This window comes from Nelumbo lutea, chromosome 1 (genome assembly GCF_056320005.1).
Source record: "Nelumbo lutea isolate HS-2025 chromosome 1, American lotus-T2T, whole genome shotgun sequence".
Lineage (NCBI taxonomy): Eukaryota > Viridiplantae > Streptophyta > Magnoliopsida > Proteales > Nelumbonaceae > Nelumbo > Nelumbo lutea.
In genome coordinates this window covers 211,991,723-212,017,593 of record NC_142684.1, presented here as the reverse complement: position 1 = coordinate 212,017,593, position 25,871 = coordinate 211,991,723, and the positions used below count along the sequence as shown (strand labels likewise).

The following is a 25,871-nucleotide window of genomic DNA, read 5'->3' as shown; positions in this document are numbered from 1 at the left end:
AAATATCAAGGGAGGTTTCAGCAATTTACCCAACAAGAGAGAAAAACAATATCAGTTTGTTCATGATGTGGATCATGTACTTCGATCAGTATTATCTTGTAATTAAGTCACTTAATTGTATTAAATATGATTTAAATATTAAAGAAATTTCAATTAGAGGAAACATAGAAGTTTTAACTTTCATGGAGACAACAGCAAATCAATTGTTTATGAGAGAGACTCTTGTTAGAGAAAAAGTGGAGCTCCCACTGTCTCAAGAGGGAGAATAATTTCAATGGGGTGGGCCTTAAAAGTAAAAGAAAATCTGGAATAAAAGCTGCTATGGCTTATGTAACCTTTCTTAACCGACATTTTTTTTTATTCTAAGAGAGAGATGCTATACATCCGACCATATTGACTTAGGTGAAAAGAGATCTCCGTGTACGACTCTGGCTCATGAGATCGCATTTGTATCTTTTACAGACCTTTTAAACTTCCAACCAGAGTAAAAGCTGGCTCGTAACTGCAGCCTCTATGCCTGCTAATTTTTGCTTGTCTTGGGTTTATGTTTGAAATTAAAGGCAGAACTAGATTTATCATACTTGTAACAAAATTACTACAAAATTGATCGGATTTAATCTGATTTAAATTCGAATCCCATTTTTATATGGGATGGGACGGGAATGAGGAAAATATTTTTGTTTTAAATTGAAGACGGTGGTAAATTATTAAAATATTATTAAGTATAATATTAATTTTTAAAATACTTTGAATTTTCCCTAAATTTCAAAAGACCTAAAATCCCGTTTTCACATTTTTAAAATATCCCAAATTTTCATAGTCCCATATCTATAACACCCCTGAAATTTAATGTATTTTTAGGTAATTTCTTTTGAGCGGAAAATTTGGAGATTTCTCATCCCTCACTAAGAAAGGGTGGCCTGCCTGGAACCGACTCCGAACTCACTCCATTGCTATTCCTAAATCTGAATGTCCATTTAGCTAGGGATGAGCAAACGGTTTGTTCCGTTGAAAATCAAACTTTTCAAAGCCGAACTACTGGAATTGGAAATCGAACCGAAACCGAAGTTTGATTAAAGCGAACCAATTGTTTTGGTTAATTCAGTTGTTTTGATTAAACCGAACTTCAAACAGGTGGGTCATTCACTGAGAAGTGAAAAAAAAAAAGAATAATGGTTCAGTCTTGCTCATCATTGCAGTCTCGAAGATTCACAGATGCTCACCGTTGTAGTCTTGGAGAATAACAGTTCAGTCTTGCACTCTTGCTCACTATTGTTATTGTAGTTTGAAGATTCACAGTTGCAGTCTTGTAAATTCGCAGATGCTCACCATTGTAGAATAACATAATAATAAAAAAAAGAATAGATTCTTATATGCTCACTGTTGCAGATGTGCACAGGGTGCGTGCAATTGTAGAGATAGGTGGGTTCACTCCTCAGTCTTCACTCTCCAATAGAGAAGTTAAACTGGAACTCGCCGCTACCATCCGCTGCTGGATTAACTGATGTAGCCGCTCGCTGGTGGTAGATGACGGAAGATGAAGCCCAGCCAAAAGGTCGCCGACACCTGGGTGGGAAGATAAAGTCTCGAAGGGGAAGCAGGAAGGAGTTTTGCGTTCTCACCGCTGCCTTCCGCTGCTAGATTAACTGATGTCGCCGCTCGCCGCTTGCTGGTGGTAGATGACAGAAGATGAAGCTCAGCCAAAAGGTCGCCGACGCCTGGGCAGGAAGACAAAGTCTCGAAGGGGAAGCAGGAAGGGTTTTTGCGTTCTCGTCGCTGCCGCCCGCTGCTGGATTAACTGATATCGCCGCTCGCCGCTTGCCGGTGGTAGATGACAGAAGATGAAGGCTGAAGCCCAGCCAAAAGGTCGCAGATGCCTAGGTGGGAAGACGGTCTCGAAGGGGAAGCAGGAAGGTGTTTTGCGTTTTTTTTTTTCGAAATTTCTATTTCTATTAGGAATAGGATTTGGGAATTACTAATTAAGAGTTAAGATTAAGACTTGAGAGGGAAATTATTTTACCTACTTACCCCTATAAGTTTTTTCGGTTAAATGCCATAACCGAAACCGAAAACTGAACTTTAAAATCCGATATTTCAAATTGAAACCGAACCAAATCCCTGAACTAACCGAGCCGAAATTCCGGTTCGGTTATTCAGTTTTAACCGAAGTATGCTCATCCCTACATTTAGCTACAATCAAATCAAATCAAATATGAGAGACATGATCTATTTATTAATTAGGTTTAAATCCAATGCTACTTGATTTGATCTGATTCAACCCAATTATATTTATTAAAGGCAAAACAAAAGGTGTAGGAACTGCACCTTAGAACAAAAATGTGAATTAGTAATAAAATGATACATCATATATAACAGCTTTAATGTTGTTAAGACTGAATATACTTTGTAAATCATGAATTAATAAAAAGCAATTAGATCATATGACGTTTTTAATGTGATTGATTGAAATCTTGATTTAATGTATATTAAATATCAGTAAATACATTATAAAAAAATCAGATTCGAATCTATGTTTAGATATTGGACCAAATCTCGGTATAATATATTTGCAGCCCAGTGGTTTATATTGAGGCTAAGACATACATGAACTGGTCGGTCATCACTATAATTCACAAGTCTGGATATTTTGCTTTTGAGTAATCTCCCGTTTTATGCTGCGGATGCATAGGGTCCTGTAGTGAAAGAGTCTATTTATTATTTATTAGTACACAAATTTTAACTTAGGGCAGAGTTTGGAAACGGGGAAAATGAAGTATAAATCCCGGTTTAGGATAAATTAATTTACACTTTGATTCACTTTTGTCTGTGTTTGGTAACATTACATTTATGCATTAACAAATGATAGACCAGTGCATATTTATATTGATAATAAGATGTAAAAGTACATTAATAAAAAAGAAATATATTTGCATTTAAGTGGGTTTTTGATAAAAAAAATATATGCTTTATTGAAATTCATGTTTGCATTCATTACAGCTAAAAATCTATTTGGTAAGAAGGTAAATTTATCAGTCCAAAATTAACCCAACTTTATAATTTATATAAATCATTTTACACTCTACATATTTGCATTGTTTCCAAACACAGCCCAATAAACTTTGCAATATGTATTAAATGAAGGATTTTAATTATACAACATTATCAGTTCATCTTCCAAAGTGGGTTCGTTTTTAGATGGTATCGGCACTCGTCTTCCCCTAGACTAAATTGTGTTTTTAAAGAGGGGGACAGCGAAAAGTGGATATCACATGGGGCTTATTTTTTAGGGTGCTCATAAAAGCCCCCCCGCCCCCCACCCCAAAAAAAAAAAAAAAAGTCAAACAGAAAAATATGATTAATTAAATTAATCGGTTCGGTGTTCTGAATAAATATCGAGGTATCATTTTGGTTTTGGTTAAAAACGATTATCCAATATATATATATATATATATAAGTATATATATTATATAATTATGTATTTATTTGTAATATATATTTTCCCCTTATTTGATCCGTTTGCATTGTAGAGGAAGCATAGTATAAAACCCGAATCAAAGTTCAGGTTTTATTTGATCCGTTGTGTTTCCTACTGTATATCGAAGAATGGAAGATAATAGAATTTGGGTTTCCTACTTTCGATTTTTTTTTTTTTTTTTTTGAGGTTTGGGTTTTGGAAAAGTCTTTTGGTAAGAGTCACTTTCAAAATTTGATGTGATTTCAAGTCTAAACAATTCTTAAGCCCACATGGACATAAATATTTGATGGAAAAGTATTTATATTATAATTAAACAAAATAAACTAAATTTTAAAATAAAAATAAGTTAGAATTTACACTTTTGCATCAACACAACCTTTATGTGTACTAGGAAACAAAAGGCAATCCAACTATGGCTATATGCATTGTGGATAAGGATAAACAATGCAGTGGTGGATCATTATGTATCTAAGCTAAAAGAAAAAACCACCTATTTCCTTAAAAATTCCCACTGAAAGAAAAGACTGAGAAATGATAGAGACATTCCATAATACATACAATGAATTCACTCCCTAACCAACTCGCCCATTAAGCGGGGTGTTTGGCATCAATCTATTTCACAACCGATTCATTTCTCCTGATCTGTCATGTGTGTCACATCAAGTAAACGGAATTGGCTAGAAAATCGCATTTTGGAGTCTAAAGAAATATTTTTTTAGTGATTAATTTTGGCATTCGGGAAAGGAGGGGTTTCTTAAAACATAAAAAATGACATATCTTGAATCACCTCCGTGATTCTAAATCACCCTAATCATATGATATATTAAAATTTGAAAAGGATGGTTACTTTTTGAAATATCTATAATCGTCATTATAAATATGTTATAATATTAATGTAAATCATTTTAAACGCCTCATCAGCTTATATCCCAATTTTTCTGCATTTCTAATGGAATAGATTGTTTACATTTCTTCAGGCGTTCTCGATTTTCCAAAAACTGGATGGCTTGTGAAACGCCTCGATGCCAAACAACTAGTAATTGTCCCAATACTTATGGTAGGAAATGAATGCCAGTCGGATCAACTACTCGTATACTGTATGTTCATGCTGGTTTTTCTTTTTGGTGGCCTAGATTGAGACCTTACGATTGAGGTATGGTGTCTCACCAGCCATTTGAAATAACAGATGGGTTGGGTTCAATTTCAGTATCTGTGATCAGTGGATGCCTCTCTATTTCTCATGGTGGAGCCATGCATTCGAATCATGGAAAGGATGCAGATGCATATATAGAATAGAACAAGGATCCTAGCAACTCCCCACGTCTAACTAATTAATAAACTGCTTGGACATGAAAACAAATCTGGGTTCTCATCCTTTCGGATCCAAACATTTCATGAATCATGACCCTACTTGTTTTTTTTGTCTGTTAAAGTCGACATGGGTTCAAAATTCGTCTTCACCTTTTTCTAGTTGTTAACAGGTCGACCACAGGACCACTGCCCACAAGCAAAGCTCGGATGGACCATCTTACGCAAAAGGCAAATGGGCAGAAGAATTATATTAAACGGCACCAAAATGGAATTCCAAGTTCGCCTTGGCTGACCAGGACTATTATATATAGGCGGTCGAGTCAGGTACATACCAAATTACCAACGAGGGGTGGCTCATTGATATTTTAGCCGGTTCGATCCAGAAGAAAAGAGAGAGTTATTAGTGGTGCATAACATAGCTTAAATATCAAATAAAAAACATAGCTTAAATATATAAAAAAATAAATAAATATATTTATCTCATCTCCACTAATGGAAGGCATAGAAATATTGAACAACTTCCTTACCAAAGGCATGTGGGCCTGATCTGTTTCTTTTTGTTTTGTATAGTGGGAACTACTTTCTCCGAACTTGAAAACTAGGTTCCTTTTTCATACATAAACCCGGCTTGGAACCTGCTTTTCTTCTAGATCTTATATGGTAGACCCAGAGCATAAATATTCATAATTCATGAATCCAAGCTAAGTAAAGGACGAGAGGACGGGTGATTTTCTTCTGATGGGAAGACAGATGTATTTAGTGAAAGATTGCTAGCCTTTTTCTCTTTCAATACCATATCTGATCAGGTTGTTAGTGGGGTCCTGTCAGCTGTCAGGAATGAAGTATAAAGTTATCACCACAGGGCATCTCTTCTCATAGGGCCATTTAAAATTTGGCTTGCAACTTGCAACTAGACCTGTTCATGGGACAGGTGGTCTGACGGGCCGGATCTCAGACGGGTTTGAACAGGTATATAGGCTCGTGGGCTTAACCTCGGGCCAAAAAGCCCAGTCCGCAATAAATTCAAGCCGGGCTCAGGATTTGCCAAAATAGCCCGGCCCGAGCCTAGCCCGAGCACGGCCCGACCTATAAATAAATCTAAAAACCCTAATTGAATATCCTTCTTTTTTTACCTCTTTCCCTTCTTTTTTCAACCGAATTCTTCTTCTCCACATCCCCTTTCCCATCTTTATATATATATTTTCTTAATATAAATAAATTTTGAATTTATATATAATTTTTAATGTAAATAAATTCTGATTTATATTGATTATTGAATAGGGAAAATTTCTAATTTTTTTATTAGGTCGGGCTTCGGGCTTTTTATTAGGGTCGGGCTCGGGCTCGGGCTCAGGCCTAACATATTTCTGTTAATGAAGAGTAAAAGCCTAGCCCGAGCCTGGTCCGGCCCGGCCCATGAACAAGTCTACTTGCAACTTGGGTTTGGTCAGCGTATAGGTATAATGTGAGCCGTGTCAGGCCGACATGAAATGGTTTTATCGTGTCCCCTGCATCGTAGTGGGCCATGTTGGTATGGCCTAATAGATCAAGGATGGGGTCCATGGCCCCTAGACCGGTACTAATTTTTTTTTTTATAAAGGAAAATCTAAAAAATATATACATACATACCTCTCTCTCTGTATATATATATATATATATATATATATATATATATGGTCCTGCCATATCAGCATAGCTCTCATTTGAGAGAAGCTATTTATCTATTTTCTCTATTTTCTCTATTTTTTGTATTTTTGTATTTTCTTTTGTTTTAAAAATATAAAACAATAATCAATCCATATCTTGATTAGATTAAACAACCAATGAGGTCACTTTTCCAAAACCTAAATAATCTCTTCTCCTAAAATTTCTCCTAAACTACCTCCCCCACTTTCCCCAAAATTATCACTACTTCCTATTTATCTCCAAAATTATCTCTAATTTAGAATATAGTTTTTCTACTAAGTTATCTCTAATTCCTATTTATCCTCTCCCCTACTTTTTATCTATATCTATCTCAATAAAGTTTGGATTAAAAAATATAAGAATTAATTAAATATTCTAACAAAATCATATAATAATTTAAAATATTTATTAAAAAGACAAAAAATAATTTTATATTTTAACAAAATATATCACGAAATTATGTACTAACAATTTAAATTATATTTTTCTGGATTATCAATTTAAGTGTTTTTCAAATATTTATTAATATGTAATAGCTTTAAATAAATAAAATTTAAATAACAAAAAAATTTAAATAAATAAAATTCAAATAACATTAATATAGTTAAAATAACATAATTATGTAATAAATTAAAAAAAAAATCTTCAAAGTAGAAAAATAATTATAACATAATATCAAAATTACTAATAATTTCATATATTACAAAATTAATATGAAATTATGTAATAATAGTATAAATTATGATTTTATGGATAATTAAATTCAATAAGTAATTACACAAATTATTAAGATAAATTAGTATAATATTGGAAAAAGGAAATTATTGGTTAGTTTTTATTAGAAATTATAAGATAAATTAGCATAATTTTGTAAGTAAACCATTTAAAAGAAAATAAATTATTTAATAAAAATTTAAATTAATTTGAATAAATCTTCAAAATTACACAAGTACAATAAATTTTCTAAAATTTTATAAAATTAAAATTTTGAATATTAAAGACAATTTAGTGTACTTTTAGAAATTTACCATGTGGTTGATACTCAATATATCCTTTTGATCATTTCTATCATCAAATTGAAAATTGGGTTAACGGGGACAGTGTCTTCAAAACTAAATCAAACCAGATGGTTAGACTGAAAAAAATGGGGAACTGGACACCGTTTCACATCAAAACCGCTTTTTGTCCGAAAACCGTTTATTTGGTTAGCGAACCGCTGACATGGGTGGTCGAACCGTTAACTTGGACAATAGTTTTTGGCCTTTTATTGTTTTTCTAAATTTTTACTTTTTTTGTTAGAATGGGTCATCCGTTTGAACCAGTCAGATCCTTTGACCCCATAACGGTTCCTTATTTGGTCCAATTTTAAAAACCTTGGAAAGGGAGTGGGTCCCTTGCCATGAGCTTGGCTTAGTGTGTGGCATGGTCTAGCCCAAGGTTCGGCCCATGGACCAGCCCGACCCATAGCATGGCACGGGCCCGTGCAGGCTCGAGATATGAAATTATAACATAAATTATGTAATAATTATAATAGAATTATGTAATAAATTTAAAAACTTTCTTCAAAGTAGAAAAATAATTATAACATAATATTGAAATTACTAATAATTTAATATATTACAAAATTAATATTAAATTATGTAATTATGATTTTATGGATAAATAAATTCAATAAATAATTAATAATTTAAATTTTAAATATTTTACATATTATTTAAATAACTACATATTTTAAATAACAAAATATTTAACTTAACTAGATTTTAAATATTTAAAATAAAGAAATTATGTAATAAATTAAAAAAATATATGAAAAGTAAAAAAGTAACTATAACATAATATTGAAATTAATAATAATTTAATATTTTTACATAATATTGTAAATACCTAATTTCACTTATATCAAGTAATAATTTGAGAAAATAACTTTCAAAAACATTAATATTTATTAATAAAAATTTTAAACTCTTAATCTTTTTTTATTATATAAATATATATACTAAAATTGATATTTATTGTATTTTAGTAATTATTTTTTAGTTTTTGTGATAAATGTATTTTCAATGGTTATGTTAAAAGTTATTTTGTTTTGTTATTTAACAGAAAACTTTAAATAATTATTGGTGATTAAACTACTATTATTGATTTTTTTTTTAAATTTAATTTATTGTACTTATTGTATTTATTATATTTTTGTTATAACTTATTGATTAATTAATATTTATTGACTAAGTTAATATATTTTTAGTACTTATTGTTTTTTTGTAATTATTGTATTTTTTTCATCACCAATATATTTTCAATAATTTTGTGTTTTCACTATAATTTTTTAATAATTATTGCAGATTAAACTATTGTTATATATCAGAGATAAAACTATTAATTTAGCTAAAATTATGAGTTTTCATGAGTTGGCCCGGATTGGTCGTAAGCTATTTGGCCAACAAATTGGCATGGTCAAGTTGGGAAGTTGGTAAGCTGAAGCCGATTGACCTTTTATTGTTTTTCTAATTTTTTATTTTTTTTGTCAGGGCGGGTCATCCCTTTAGACCAAACATCAGACCGTTCAACCCCAAAATAGTTTCCTATCCGGTCAAATTTTAAAAACCTTGAAAGGGGAGTGGGTCCCTTGCCTTGAGCTTGGCTTGGTGTGCGGCATGGCCTGGCCCAAGGTTTGGCCCATGGACCAGCCCAACCCAGACCACGGCACGGGCCAGTGTGGGCTTGAGCCATCGGCCGTGCCGAACCGACCCCCCAAATTATCCTAGAGGAGGGAGGCACGACCCAGGATGCCTCGTGGGCCACATGCGGGTCGTGTTGTGCCAACTCACCCAACAATATGGACTTGCCCTGAACTTGCTTAACATTGGGGATGGGGCCGGGATGGGGTAGAGTGTCCTGACTATGGGTAGGGAAAGGGATGGGATGCCTTGCTTTGAACCCACCCCATTGTCACTAATATATAATTGTTAATTATTAGTGGAATATATATATATATATATATATATATATATATTAAAACAAAGCGGTCAAGAAATTTTCTCTTTTTTCTGATTTTTTATTTTTTTATTCCATGTCATTTTTGAAACAACCAATGAGATGCACTTTCCCAATAACCTAAATAATCTTTTCTCCTAAAATTTCTCCTAAACCACCTCCCCCATTTTCTCCAAAATTATCTCTAATTCATATTTATCTTCTAAATTATCACTAATTCCTATTTATCTCTAACAAAATTATATAATAACTCTAAAATATTTATTGAAAATACAAAAAAAAACTAATTTTATATTTTTATAAAATATATCACGAAATTATGTACTAACAATTTAAATTATATTTTTCCAAACTATCAATTTAAATAATTTAAATGTTTTCCGGATTATCAATTTAAATAACTTAATATTTATCATAACTAGATTTTAAATAGTTAATAACGAAATTATGCAATAAATTTAAAAATTTTCTTCAAAGTAGAAAATAATTGTAACATAATATTGAAATTAATAATAATTTAGTATACTACGAGATTAATAATGATGTTATGTAACAATAGTATAAATTATGATTTTATGGATAATTAAATTCAATAAATAATCAATATTTTAAAATTTAAATGTTTTACATATTATTTAAGTATTTACATAACAAAATATTTTAAATAATAAAATATTTAACATAACTATATTTTAAATAGTTATAATAAAGAAATTATGTAATGAATTTAAAAAAAAATCTAAAAAATAGAAAAATAACTATAACATAATATTGAAATTAATAATAATTTAATATCTTTGCATAATATTGTAAATAATTAATTTCACTTATATCAAGTAATAATTCGAGAAAATAACATTAAAAAATAATGTTTATTAATAATAATTTTAAACTCTTAATCTATATTTATTATATAATTACATATACTAAAATTAACATTTGTTGTCTTTTGTGATAAATGTATTTTCATTGATTATGTATAAATTTATTTTGTTTTGTTATTTAATTGAAAACTTTCAATAGTTATTGGAGATTAAATTACTATTGTGGAAAATTTTAAATAAAATTTATTGTACTTATTGTATTTATTGTATTTTTGTTATAAGTGATTGGTTAATGTTTTTTAGAGATTAAACTATTATTTGAGATTAAACTATTTATTGACTATGTTAATATATTTTTAGTACTTATTGTATTTTTGTAATTTATATAATTATTGTATTTTTTATTATCAATATATTTTCAATAACTATTGGAGATTAAACTATTGTTAATTATCGGAGATAAGACTATTAATTTAGCAGAAATTATGTGTATTCATGAGTTGATTTGGTTCGGTCATAGGCTATTTGGCCAACCAAATTGACTTGATCAGGTTAGGGAGTTGGTCAACTGAAACCAACTTATCTTTTGTAAAAATCAACCCACTTAAGTTGTACCAATTTGGGTCAATTTTTTGGTTTGGTTAGTCTATTCAAAAGATTTAAGCTTAAAAATTTAATTTAATTTTAAAATTTATAGTGCAATTATTAAAAAATAAATTTATAAATTAGATTTATGATATAAAACATTTTAGACTAAGAAATATGGGAAAATTCCTACTTTTCTAGATTAAAAATTATATTTAAATATAAAATATAAATTCAATAAATAATCAATATTTTAAAATTTAAATATTTTATGTATTATTTATGTATTTAAATAACTAAATATTTTACATAATTAGATTTTAAATAGTGAAAATAAAAAAAATTATGTATTAAATTAAAAAAATCTCAAAAGTAGAAAAATAACTATAACATAATATTAAAATTAATAATAATTTAATATTTTTACATAAAATTGTAAATAATTAATTTCACTTATATGAGGTAGTAACTCAAGAAAATAGAATTCAAAAAATTTAATATTTATTAATTGTAATTTTAAACACTTAATATGTATTTACTATATAATTATATATACTAAAATTAATATTTATTGCCTTTTGTGATAAATGTATTTTCAATGATTATGTATAAATTTATTTATTTTTGTTATTTAACAGAAAAGTTTCAACCGTTATTGGAGATTAAATTACTTTTATAGAAAATTTTAAATATAATTTATTGTACTTATTGTATTTTTGTTATAAGTTATTAATTAATATTTATTAGAGATTCAACTATTATTTGAGATTATACTATTTTTTGACTAAGTTGATATATTTTTAGTTCTTATTGTATTTTTGTAATTTCTATAATTATTGTATTTTTCGTTATCAATATATTTTCAATAATTGTGTATTTTGCTATAAATTTTCAATAATTATTGGAGATTAAATTATTGTTATTTATTGGAGATAAGATATTAATTTAGCTGAAATTATGAGTATTCATAAGTTGGTTCAGTTTCGTCATAGGCTATTTGGCCAACCAAATTAAGTTGACCATGTTAGGGAGTTGGTCAACTGAAACCAACTAACCTTTTGTGAAGTTCTACCCACTCAAGTTATATTGGTTTGGGTCAACTTTTTGGTTTGGTCAATCCGTTCAAAAGATTTAAACTTAAAAATTTCATTTAATTTTAAAAATTACAAAGAAATTATTAAAAAATAAATTAAAAATTAAATTTATGATATAAAACATTTTAAACTAAGAAATATGATTCTCTTCTAAATTATCTATAACTCCTATTTATCTCTTAAATTATCTCTAAGTTAGTACAAAGATTCTCTCCTAAACTATCTCTGATTAATAATTCAGTATTTTTACAAAATTCATAATGGAATTATGTAGAAAGAATATAAATTATAATTTTATGAATTATTTAATTTAAATATTATTCAAATAATAAAAATTTAACATTAAAAAATAAAACAATATTTAAATATTTCACTAACTAAATATATTAAATAAAATAATTAAAATAGCTAAATATTATAACAAAATTTTTAATATTATGTAATAACATTTATATAAATAAAATTCAAATAATGAAAAATTTTAAATATTTTGCATTATATTTAAATATTTAAATAACAAAATATTTAACATGACGAAATTTTAAATAGTTAAAATAAATAAATTATGTAATAAATTTAGAAACAACTCTTAAAAGTAGAAAAATAATTATAGTAGAATTCATAATATTCATATTAATAATAATTTAATATTTTACAAAATTAATAACGAATTATGTAATAATAGTACAATTATAATTTTATAGATTATTAAATTAAATAAATAATTAGTATTTCAAAATTTTAAATAAAAATATTATTTCAATAACAAAATAATATTATAAATAACTAATTTTACTTATATAATTAATAATTATAGAAAATAAATTGACTAATTTAGTATATTTTCATTATAAATTTATTTCCAATGATTGTGTACTTTTGTAATAAATTTTCAATAATTATTGGAGATTAAACAATTGTTATTTATTAGAGATTAGACTATAAATTTGGTTGAAATTAGGAGTGTTCAAGGTTTTGTTTAATTCAGTTGTAGGCTATTTCGCCAACCAATCGATTTGGTCAAGTCAGGAGTTTGTCACTCGAAACCAATTGACCGTTAGTGAAAACCCACCAACTCGGGTTGTATTGGTTTTGGTCTATTTTCGGTTTAGCTTGTTTGTTTAAAAGATTTAAACTTAAAAATTAACTAAATTTCATAAAATAAAATGATATTATTAAAAATAAATTAAAAAAATTAAATCTATGATATAAAATATTTTAGACTAAGAGATATGGGAATTTTCCTACTTTTTCGTATTAAAAAATTAAATATTAATATTTATTTATGGTCAGGTTGGTTCAGTTTTGGTCGGTTTACAAATGACCAAACCGAAACTAATCTAACTTGGTAATGTTGGAAAATTGCTAAACCAAAGCTGATCTGAAATACTAGAAAACTGACCAACTCGATTTGAGTTTGATCGGATTGGTTATTAAAAAGTTAAAATATAGAACAATTATATACTCTTACATATTTCTATTGTTTAACTTTTTAACTTTCGCTTAACAAAGCCCATACATTGCAAGGGTCCCCGCAAGTATATATATATATATATAACCAAGACGGTCCACATCACCATGCCTCTCCTTGCTCCATTATCCCCACCCTACATTCTCTTTGACTCTCCCTCCTCTCCCCTTCCCACCACTTCCATTAAGCCATGTCACTATTCCCAACCCAACTACCTAAAAATATTCCTAGAATCTCTCTCCTAAGGTATCTCATTTAAGCCATTGGAAAAGTATCATGTTGTCCCACTCCCCAATTAATTCCTAAAATGCATCCCCCAATCTATATCCACCCTCCCTCATTTAAAATATTCATATTAATTAATAAATAGTTAAATCAGTTAATATTTAATCCAACCCAAATTCAATGAGTATTAAATAATGTTATTACCGAAAGTTAATAAATATGGTTAATAAATTACCAAAAATTAAATATTCTTATTAGTACAGTTAGTAAACAACCAAAAATTAATAAATATTGTTATTAATTAACTCATTAACAACATTTGTAAAAATGGAAATCTCTTTCACTAATTTCTATAAAATTGAGAATTATATTTAAAAATGATAAAAAAATATAAAATTTTAGTTATTGATATTATTATAGTTAATAACCAAATACAAATGAGGGAATAAAATATTATAATGTTAGAAAATGAAATTATTAATTAATATATATTAAAAAATACAAGATAAATTAGTGTAGTTTTCTTAGCAAACTACCAAATAAAAATAAATATTTAATAACAATTTAAAATAATTTTCAATAAATCTCCATAGTTGCACAAATGTAATAATTTTTTCAAAAAAAATCATAAAACTACATTTTCATAAAATAACATTTTTGAAATTAAAACATATAAAGTATTTGAAAATTTATTTAAAATAAATTAAATAATTATTGAAAGTTATTAGAATATTTTGGAAAATTTAGGAAAATTTATTACATTTGATAGATTTTGGATAATAATTGAAAAATTATGTAACTTTCATTGAAAATTATTGAAAAATATTAAAGATAAATGACTATGGGAAATGGATAACTGTAATTTGAACAAATAATTACACAAATTATTAAGATAAATTAGTATGATATTGGTTAAAGGAAATTATTGGTTAGTTTATATTAGAAATTATAAAATAAATTAGTATAGTTCTATAAGTAAACCATTTAAAAAGAAAAGAAATTATTTAATAACAATTTAAAAATAAATTATCAAAATTACACAAGTGTAATAAATTTTCATAAAAATATATTTTTTAATATTAAAGACAATTTAGTGTACTTTTAGAAATTTACCAAGTAGCTAATACTGAATATATGCTTTTGATTATTTCTCTCATCAAATTGAATATTGGGTTGACGGGGACAATGTTTTCAAAACTGGACCGAACCGGATGGGTAGACCGGAAAAATGGGAACTGGACACTGTTTCACCTCAAAACCACATTTTGTCCAAAAATTATTTATTTGGTTAGTGAATTGCTAGCCTAGGCGGTTGAACCGTCTACCCAGACAACGAATTTTGTTCATTTTTTTTGTTTTTCTAATTTTTTTTGTCAGAGCGGGTCATCTGTTTGGACCGAACAATCGGACCGTTCAACCCCAGAATAGTTCCCTATCTGGTCCAAATTTTAAAAACCTTGGACGGGGAGTGGGTGCCTTGCCTTGAGCACGCTCGACAATAGGGACAAGGTGGGGAAAATTCAAGGATTCCCAATCCTTGATGAGGAGTGTCTGCCTTACCTTTATTTGTTTGTAATAAGGTTACATTTTGTTTGTAATGCAAAACATTGATGCATCTATCTCATGAAGGAGATATTTGTATTCAGTTATGTGAAGATTATAAAAGTAAAATCCAAGTATGGTATATCTGAAAGTCAGCTATACAATCCCCAATGCCATGATCGAATAAATAAATAAGTAAATAATACTATTAGTTTGGTGGTAGATCTTCACTCACCAAGATATTCACTTGATTAAAGGTGTAAAACAGGCATGACACGGTCCGTGCAAAGTGTCGTGCCAGCCCGCGGGCCGTCTCGGGCCGTGCCGCCACTCCAAGGATAATTTGGGGGTCGGCCCGACCCAGCACGGCCCACGACCCAAACCCATGTGTGCCCGTGCCATGTCGGCCCGTGGGCCGAGCCTCGGGTCAGGTCATGTCGTGCATCAGGCCAAAGCTATTTATTTAAAAAAATTGACAAAAAACTTAAAATTTTAATTTTATATGAATTTTGATGTATAAAATTGCTTATATATACAATAGTTAAATAAATTAGTATAATAAAATTAAAAATTTTATTTATTTTATTAATATATTATATGTTATATATTATTATAATTATAATTTATATAATATATATAGGCCATGCCGTGGGGCCGTGTTGGGTCGGGTTACGGGCTGGGCAGTGCCAGCACGTGGGCCACAAGTGGCCCGTCTTGGCATGGCCCGCAGACCGTCGTGCCAGGCCATGTCGCGCCAGTCCAAAGTTGGGCAGGGCTATGCCGGGCTGTGGGCTGCGGGCAGCCCGACCTGGTTTACACCTCTACACTTGATGATGACTGTTTTATCTTGATGGTTCTTTTTTCTCTCTCACACAATAATGTTGATAGAATCACATAAGAATGGAGGTGGTGGTAGAGAGTGCAACATCAATTAGGGGAGAGGGGTCCTCTCTCTCCTAGGTTATGTTTGGTTTGATGGAAAAGGTAGGGAAAGGTAGAGAAACCTATAAAAGTTTAGTAAAGGTTTCCCTACCTTTCCCTACCTTTCCCTTCCTTTCCCTACTTTTTCCTTCAAACCAAAAACAACCTTATTTCCCACTAGTGGAGACTCGTGCATTGCACGAGAAGATATGAAAGATTGAATAAATTTTATTTACTATTAATCAATTGATAAATTAATAGCAATATTTTGTTGTTAATTAACTAAAAATATTTAAGTTATTGTTAATGCTTAAAATTTTAATAATTATATTTTTTATTTATTGTTGATTTACATAAAATAGTTATTGTTAATTTAATAAAAATAAATATTTTTTTCAATAAATTTAATTTTATTAATCATTTGTAGTAATTACAAATGCTAACATTTAATTTTATTAATTTCAATAATAATGAATAATTATATAGGAATGGCAACAAGGTAGGTTTGAGGCGGGGTACCCCCTCCTTGTCCCCATTCCATAATCAAGACACTCTAACCCATCCTCACCTTATTCCCGTTGTTAGGCGGGTTCAAGGAAAGGCACCCACTCCCCATTAGGGAGGGGGAATCAATGAATTTCCCTACCTTGTCCCAGTGTCGGGTGGGTTCAAGGTAAGGCATCCATCCTCATTAGGGACAAGGAATCCTTGAATTCCCTACCTCATCTTCGGTGTCAGGCGGGTTTAGGGAAAGATATCCACTCCCTGTCAAGAACGTGGAATCTGCGAATTCCCCATCGTCCCCAATGTTGAATAGGTTTACAACAAGGCACCCACTCCTTGTCAAGGATGGGGAATCCTCGAATTTCCCCACATAGGCACCCACTTCCCATCAGGGACAGGGAATTCTCAAATTTTCCCTGCCCCTTCCTTGGTGTCGGGCAGGTTCAGGGCAAGGCACCCACTCCTTGTCATTTCGTTGGGGACGGGGAACCCAATATTCAATTTGATGACAAAATGGTCAAAAGGGTATACTGAGTATCAACCAAATAGTAAATTTCCATAAGTATACTAAATTATCTTTAATTTCCAAAAAAAAAATGTAATTTTATGAGAATTTTGGAAAATTTATTATATTTGTGTAATTCTAATATAAACTAATCAATAATTTCATTTTTCCAATATTATACTAATTTATCTTAATAAATTGTGTAACTATTGGTTCAAATTACAATTTCCCTCTCCCATACTCATTCAATAGTTTACGATGAAAATTACACAAAGTTTCAGTAATTTTCCAAAATCTATCAAATGTGTAGTAAATGTTCCTAAAATTTCCAAAACATTCCAATAATTTTCAATAATTATTTACTATATTTTAAATAAACTTTCAAAATTTTTCCAAAAGTATAATAATATATCTTTTATTTTCTAATATAAAATAATTAATAATTTCATTTTACAAGGTTATAATATTTTATTCCCCCATCTGCATTATAATAATAGCAATAACTAAAATTTTATACTATTTGAAGGTTGTTAAATATAATTATCAAATTTATATAAATTAGTTAAATAGTTTTTAATTTCTATGAAATGTTGTTAATTAATATGAGTATAACAATATTTACCTAAAGTACATTAAAAAGTCATGATGAATTAATTAATAACAGTTGCACCATCGAACACTGACCGCCGGCGATGGTTACTCTCTCTCTCTCTCTCTCTCTCCCAGTTTTCTTGTTTCCTCTTCTTCCCTCTTCCTTTGAATCGGCAACCTAGCACTCCGTCTGGGCCACCGCTATTACAACCACCAAGCATCAGACACAACACGAACAATAGGTTAAAATGTTAACCTCTAATGATTTTGAACCCTAAAACCCTAGCTACTGTCTATTGTTTCCGATGTTAGTTATTTGTTGCAATAATAAAGGGATCAATATTTTTGCTTTTTTCTAATAGATTTTGCTTCTCCGGGTTGAACCATTATACCTAAACCTTAAGTATTTTTTTTTGCTTCACTATCCAAATTCAATGAAGTTAATTTTCTGAAAAAAAAAAAGAAAAATCATTCAAATGTTCTTGATGAATAAATTTGCCTTGTATATGCAATTTTACATAATTTGCCTATATCTAATGTAGCTGAATAGCTAATGTCCTTATTGAAATTATCCAAATATGTTCACTTGCATACTTGATTTTAGTTGTTCATTGTTCATAATTATAAATGGCACGACTGTTTGATTATACTATTCTTTACTTGTTTATTGTTTATAATTATAGAACATTGACGTGAGTACCCAAGTTGAAGATTGCACTCAGCCATGTAACAAATATGATGATTTTATAAATGATGGGTGCCAAGTTGTGCATAAATTGGAGTTTGATGATGAGATAAATGATAAGAAAGAAGAGCCACAAGTAGGAATACTCTTTGAAACACTAGATGATGCATAATACTTTTACAATGAATATGCTAGGAGTAAAGGATTTAGTATTAGAAAGAGCACATGCCATAAAACAAAAAGTGGGTTAGTAAAAGATAAGTTATTCTGTTGTTTTTCCGAGGGTCTTCATCAAGAAGATAAATGATCAATTAATGCAAAACATCGTGACAATACAAGGAGTGGTTATAAGGCACACGTGTTGGTTGTACTGCAAAAAAATGGTCAATATGGAATAACTAGATTTGTAAATGAACACAATCATGATATTGTAATTAACCCCAAGTAAGACATTCATGTTAAGGTCGCATAGAAGGATGACAGTGGACCAAAGTTCTTAGATAGATATTACAAATAAGTCAATGATAGCCCCAAAAGAAATGATGAAATATATGGCCAATCAAGTTGGAGGAATAGGGAATCTGGGATTCACTCATGTTGACTACTATAATTATTTACATACAAAGAGGGAGAAAGATATGGAAATGGGAGGAGTTGAAGCTATTTTAAAATTTTTTGAGAAATTGCAATTGGAGAACTCATCATCCTTTCACTCAATACAACTTGATGTTATAGATTAAATAACAAATGCCTTTTGGACAGATGCAAGAATGGTTGTTGATTACCATTATTTTAGGGATGTTATTTGTTTTGACGCAACATTCAGAACAAATCAAGACCAATGGCCATACCATTTGTTGGTGTTAATCATCATAGACAAATTGTGATTTTTGGAACTTCCTTATTTTATGACAAGACTGAAGAATCTTTTAAGTGGGTATTCGAATATTTTCTCAATGCAATGAGTGGAAAAATGCCAAAACAATCTTGACGGATCAATGTGCAGCAATGGAAAAAGCAATACATTATGTCTTCCCAAAATTAACCACCATCTTTGTATTTGGCACATTTAACAGAATGCATGCAAACATTTGTCTCATATTTTTTGTGGTTTAAAGACTTTTGAAAAAGACTTTAGTAACTTGATATATGACTTTGAAGATGAGGGTGAATTTTTAAATCATGGGAAGAAATGCTTTGTAAGTATGATCTAAAATAAAATACATGATTGTTTGAGGTGAAAGAGAAATGGGCATTAGTTTATGGGAGGAACCACTTTATTGTCAATATGAAAAGTACTCAAAGGAGCAAGATAATGAATAGTGTCTTGAGAGGTTATTTGATATCATCATTGAATTCATCTCGATTTTTTGATCATCTTAAAAGAATCGTTAAAGAAAGACACCAAAAAGAATTGAAGATGGATTTCGAGATGATTCAAAGTAAGCCCTATTTAAGCTTACTAGTGGTAATTATACAACATACCATTGAGATTTATACTCCTATGGTATTTAGGGAATTTGAAAGGGAGTATTTAACTTCTTTACATTGTGTCATAAATGGTATTTTAACTTCTTCCGGTGGTTACAACAGCACCGGTGAATGCAACGGCGGCCTAGACAGAGTGTTAGGTTGCCGATTCAGAGGAATAGGGAAGAAGAGGAAACAAGAAAACTGGGGAGAAAGAGAAAAGGAGTAATCGTCGCCGACGGTCAGTGTCCGATGGAGCAACCGTCACCGGTGGTTGGTGTGGAATAGGGAGGGCGAGAGAAAGATAGAGGGGGCAAAGAGGAAGCATCGAAAAAAGACTAGCGGGTTTTTCAAAACATAGTAAAAATAATAAAAAAAATGACCGTTAGTTTCAGCCTTCCACACCTCCATTACAAAACAAGACATGTTAAATTTGCATTGGTGGTTGCAGAGTTTTTTTCTGCAACCACGATGCAGAGGATGTGAACTCGTGGGGTAACTCCTAATAGCTTATAGGAGATATCTTAGGAGAGATGTTTTAGGAATATTTTTAAGTAGTTGGGTTGGGAATAGAGAGGGAGAGTCTAGTGACTTGGCTTATTGGGAGTGGTGGAAAAAGGAGACAAAGTCAAGGAGAATGCAGGGTGGGGGCAATGAGGCAAGGAGACACTACAAGAAAAATGGTCAAATGGCTTAGGCCTTCAGACTACCGCCATAGATCTAAGGTGACAGTTAGGCACCCACCCCCTATTCCACTGTCAGCCTAGATCAAGACCGCCGATTCAGCTGAAAAAGATCACCACCTTTGGTGACCAGTCTGAGATGGTTCAAAATGCGCTAAAGTGGTGGTTAATCAAAACTGCCGACTTAGCATGAATAAAGGCGACGGTTTTCAACCACCATCTTAGGTTGTGCCAAACTACTCACACTTTTAGGTGGCAGGTAGAACCACCGGCTTAGGTCCCATGTAACCACCGCCTTAGGCTATGCCATACGTCACTTATGATTTCAGGTGGCAGTCTGAACCGCCAGGTTATGTTTCATATGACCACCACCTTAGGTTGTGTCAAATGTCCCTTGCACTTTTAGGTGGCAATCTGAACCACCCGCTTAGGTCCCATATGATTGCCGCCTTAGTAAACCTAGAATTGAATGACCACCGGTTTAAATCTCATGACAATTGATACATAAAAACAACTTAAATAAAAAATGTAATTTAAAACAAAATCTATTAATTTAAAAATTAATTTTTATAATATCCAAAACAAATTGTTCAAATGCTATAGCCAATTGACATATAAAAAGTACAAGGAACTTAAAAAATTAATTTGTTGAATAATGCAGCACATCTTCCTATGCAAATCATTGTTAAATATTGCAGCACATCTTCCGATGTAAATCCATGTAACATAATGGTTAAACCTGGAAATCATAATATATAAATATTAGAATTTATATTGAAGTATTTTAACTAGAAAGATAGACAAAAATGACATGACATGTTTTATAAAAGAAATGTTATCTTCGAGATACACATCACTCTAATTTTGATGGATGAGGTCATTAAATTGATTTCCCTAATTTGGTGCATATTTGAAGGTGTATACTCTATGATTACTTTTATAAAAAAACAGAATTATTTAAATATTATAACAAAATTATATACCAACTTTAAAATATTTATTCAAAACACAAAAATTAATTATAATAGATTTAATAACATTCATATTATTAATAGTTCTATATTTTTATGAAATTCATCATGAAATTATGTAGCAACGATATATACTATGATTTTATGAATTATTCAATTTAAATTTTATCCAAATAATAAAAAATAACGTTAAAAAATAAAACATTGTTTAAATATTTCAATAACTATATAACAAATAACAAAACATTAAAAATACCTAAATAATTATATAACAAAATATTTCATATTATGTCATAACGTTTCAAATATTGAAAATTTTTAAATGTTTCACATATTCTTTAAATAAGGAAATATAACATGACTAAATTTAAAGCAGTTAAAATAACGAAATTATGTAATAAATTTTCATACTAATAATATTAATTTATTATTTTACAAAATTAATGATGAATTATGTAATAATAGTATTAATTATAATTTTTTGGATTATTAAATTCAATAGATAATTAATATTTTAAAATTTTAAATAACAATATTATTTAAATAACTAATTTCACTTATATCAATTAATAATTATAGAAAATAGCTTTCAGAAAAAAAATCATATTTATTAGTAACAATTTTACAATATTAGTGTACATTCATTATATATTTATATATATACTAAATTTAATAGTTATTTTATTTTCAGTAATTATACATTGTATTTTTCATAAATATATTTTCAATAATTATTTATAAATCTACTTTGTTTTGTTATTTAGTACTAAATTATCAATAATTACTGGAGATTAAATAACTATTATTTAGATTTTGAAATTTAATTTATCGTATTTATTGTATTTTTTTGTTATGAATTTATTTTTGATAATTATGTATTTATTATAATTTATTGATTAATATTTATTAGAGGTTAAACTATTATTTGATATTACACTATTTATTGAATAATTTAATATATTTTTAGTATCTATTGTATTCTCATTAAATGGTCATTCCCTCAAATGGGGGAACGCCATTCCAGAAGGAATAGGAATGGAATTCTGATTCCATCTAACCAAACAGTTAGAGTTGGAATAGCTCATTCCGATTCCGAATCCAGACCCTATTCCATCCAACCAAACAGAGCCTTATATTTTTATTTGTTTTTTTTTTAATTTTGATTAAAAGAATAATGATTGTAATTATTTTTGACTCCACACGCATGCTTAAAGTGTCCTACAAACTTATGATTTTCCACCCAAAGTGGGATTCAACTTCTCTCAAATGTCATTAGATGTAATTTTCAAAATTTATAAATAAATACTTTTAACTCTTTATGTTGTATTTGGTTTGAAAGAAAAAAGTAAAGGACTGCTGGATCACATCCTTTTCCTACATTTTCTTTGAAGCGAAAGACAGCATTAGGGTAAGTAAGCAAACAAAAATAAGCAAAGGAATGTGGATTTATTACTAAAGCACAAGAAAAAGAAATAATATAAGAAATGGTGTCAAGACAAGTAAAGATAATTTTAAGAAAGAAAATGAATAAAAATTGTGTAAATTACAGACTGCCACGTTACTTTTGGGATAATGACACTTGGCTCCCTAAATTTTCATTTGTAGCAAAGACCCACCTTGAATTTTTCAGATTTCAACAGTTCATAGGCTTGGTGATAGAAGTAAATTTACTAAAATGGCAATATCAAAATAATGAAAAGTAGGCGTGCATATTAAAGCATGGCATGTCTTGGTTGTATTTTCTAGAATACTCTGTTTCTCTATGTGTCATCTTTCTTCATTTTTTGTTATTTCTCTATTATATTATTATCTATAATTTCCTACCTTTCTTTTATATCCCATTTTTTGTTATATTATTAATTTTCTGTAAAATGGTTTTAAAATGTTAAAACCACTCCGAACAGTAGTCACATAAGAATATTTTCTGAAATTAATTGATATACCAATGGCAATGGCAGAGCGCTTAGAAAAGCCAAGTGTTAAGTGGCAGTCTGTAATTCATCCTAAAAGTTTGTATTGAAATTTTCAATTCAAAAATTATAGAATCAAAAAGAAAAAAAGAAATAATAGGTGTGGCACTACTTCTCCAACATATTTTAATAGGCACAACCCAGGGATCGTGGTTGATTCCTCAATCCTCATCATAGCCTATGTATCCTACCTTCATGTGTGATAAAAGCAATCAGTTAGAGTGCTGGAGACCATTATTTTTATTCCCTTATTGTACTAATTATCATACGGAGTTGTAGGCATGTACATATTGAATCTCTATAATGGTTGGAAAAGAATTGGGATCCAACTGCATAACCTAGGATAGACTCCTTATATATGCCTGCCACTAGTTGTTGGAAATTTGGAATAAAGTCAATACACCCTTATTATTTTGGGATGCATAGCTTGTCAGGTAAGGCCCCGTTTGGAAGCGATAGCATTATTTTAGCTTGTTACTAGTTGCTTTCTTCAGCTGCTTTTAAGATGTTATTAGGTGTTCATTTGAGTAGGAGTGCAAATGGATCGGATCACGATTTGGTTCAAAATCTGATCTTATTTTGTTGTATATGAAAATAGTTGAAAATATACTTTTATTTTTTATTTTTTTTTATTTAAAGTATTATATTTTCTTTTTTTAATAGTTTATTAAATTTTTTAAAAATTAAATCAGATCGGGTCATATTTGGATGTCTGACATCCTTATTGGATGTGAATTCAAATCAATGTTTGTGAGATCCAATCTGATTAGATCTATAGTTTATATAGTATCAAGTTGGATTCAGATATGCCCTTATTTGAATCTGATCCGATTCATTTGCATCCCTACGCTTGAGAGGGATATACTCTTACGGTATCGGATCCATCTGCTTCCTACCCTTATTCGAAGAAGCTACCTGACATAGTTTCATTGGAAAATCACTTTGCGACTTCTATAAGCCTATTCTCAACATTTTGGATTCTTACCAAACACAAAACCCTCTTAAATGAACACTCAACTAACATGTTTTATGGTTTTTGAACTATCATTGGCTTGGATGGTTGAACCGTTCAGCCTAGAGACTGGTTCCATTTTTACCCCAAAACGTACACTTTCTTGCCCAAAAACCATTCACTTGATCAACAACCCATTGGCCCAAACAACCAAACTATCGACCTAGACAATGGTTTCTGGATGATTCTTTTAATTTCAAATTTTTTAGGGGTTTTAACCGTTCAGTCCGTTTGCGAATTACAGGAAGCAGAAAATGTAACTTTTTGCTATCTTTCAAGGAATCTCTCATGCTCGTCAACTGGAGAAGTCCAATATTTTGATATGCTCAGACTCTAAACTAGTTGTTAATGCACTCAAGAATAAGAACTTCCTTACATTGGTCAACTCTGGGACTTTTAAAATCAACGACCAATCTTTTTTCTTTCTTTAGCTCAGTTTCTAGCTATCAATATGAGGTATAATTTTCTTGCACATGAAATAGCAAAATGGAGTAAACACATTATGCAGATCATATTTTGTTATCTCAATATCCTCCTTTTTATTCCCTCTGTACAAAACTTTGTATTTTGTTCTTTCTATTAATATATTACTTTTATCTTAAAAAAGAAAGAAAAAGAAAAGAAAAACCGTTCAATCCACCCTTGGAGTGGAACTAAAATTTTTAGGGGAGTACAGTCCACTTATCCCATTTTTTTTTATTTTTTAAATTGACATAGACTAATGTATTCCATTGTTTTCAAAACCGGACCAGACCGGATAGTCGGACCGGAAAAACCAGGAACCGGTCACCTGACCAGTTCCATTTTCCTCCAAAGCTGCTTTTTCCTTCAAAATCGTTGATTTTGATCAGCAAACCGCTGAATTAACCGATTAACCGTTCGACCCATTTTGACCGTCTTCTAATTTTTTAATTTTTTTTATTTTTTGTCAGAACAGACCAACCATTCGAATCAAATGGTTGGACCGTTCGAACTGGTAACCGGACCCCTGACTGATTCGGTCATCGGTTCGTTTTTAAAAAGACTAGAAGTAGGGATTGAACTGCTGACCCAAAAACGGTGGCAAAAGCTCGCTTTTTTAAAACATCAACATGTTTAAAAGGGTGTCCTGGCGGAAGTATTTTATTAAAACTAAATGATGGCCTCGCAGGTCGCAGCATTATCAACAACAACCAGTCTTTCTGCTTTACATTTTGTGCAAATCCAATACAGAGAGTTTAAGCGTCTCTTTTCTCAATGCAACGGTTGCAACCTTCTTAGCTAGGTTGATACATTTTATATGCGTAACCTAAATCAATTTGTTCATGATGTCATACTGAGCAGATGAAATGTGTCGACTGATGGAGTTT

The 25,871-nt window shown here is 30.1% G+C and overlaps 1 pseudogene; it reads left to right on the top strand.

Annotated features, from left to right (window-relative positions):
- The first annotated feature begins 1,689 nt into the window (after positions 1-1,689).
- LOC148880824 (protein FAR1-RELATED SEQUENCE 5-like) lies at positions 1,690-20,115 on the top strand (annotated as a pseudogene).
- Positions 20,116-25,871: the final 5,756 nt, after the last annotated feature.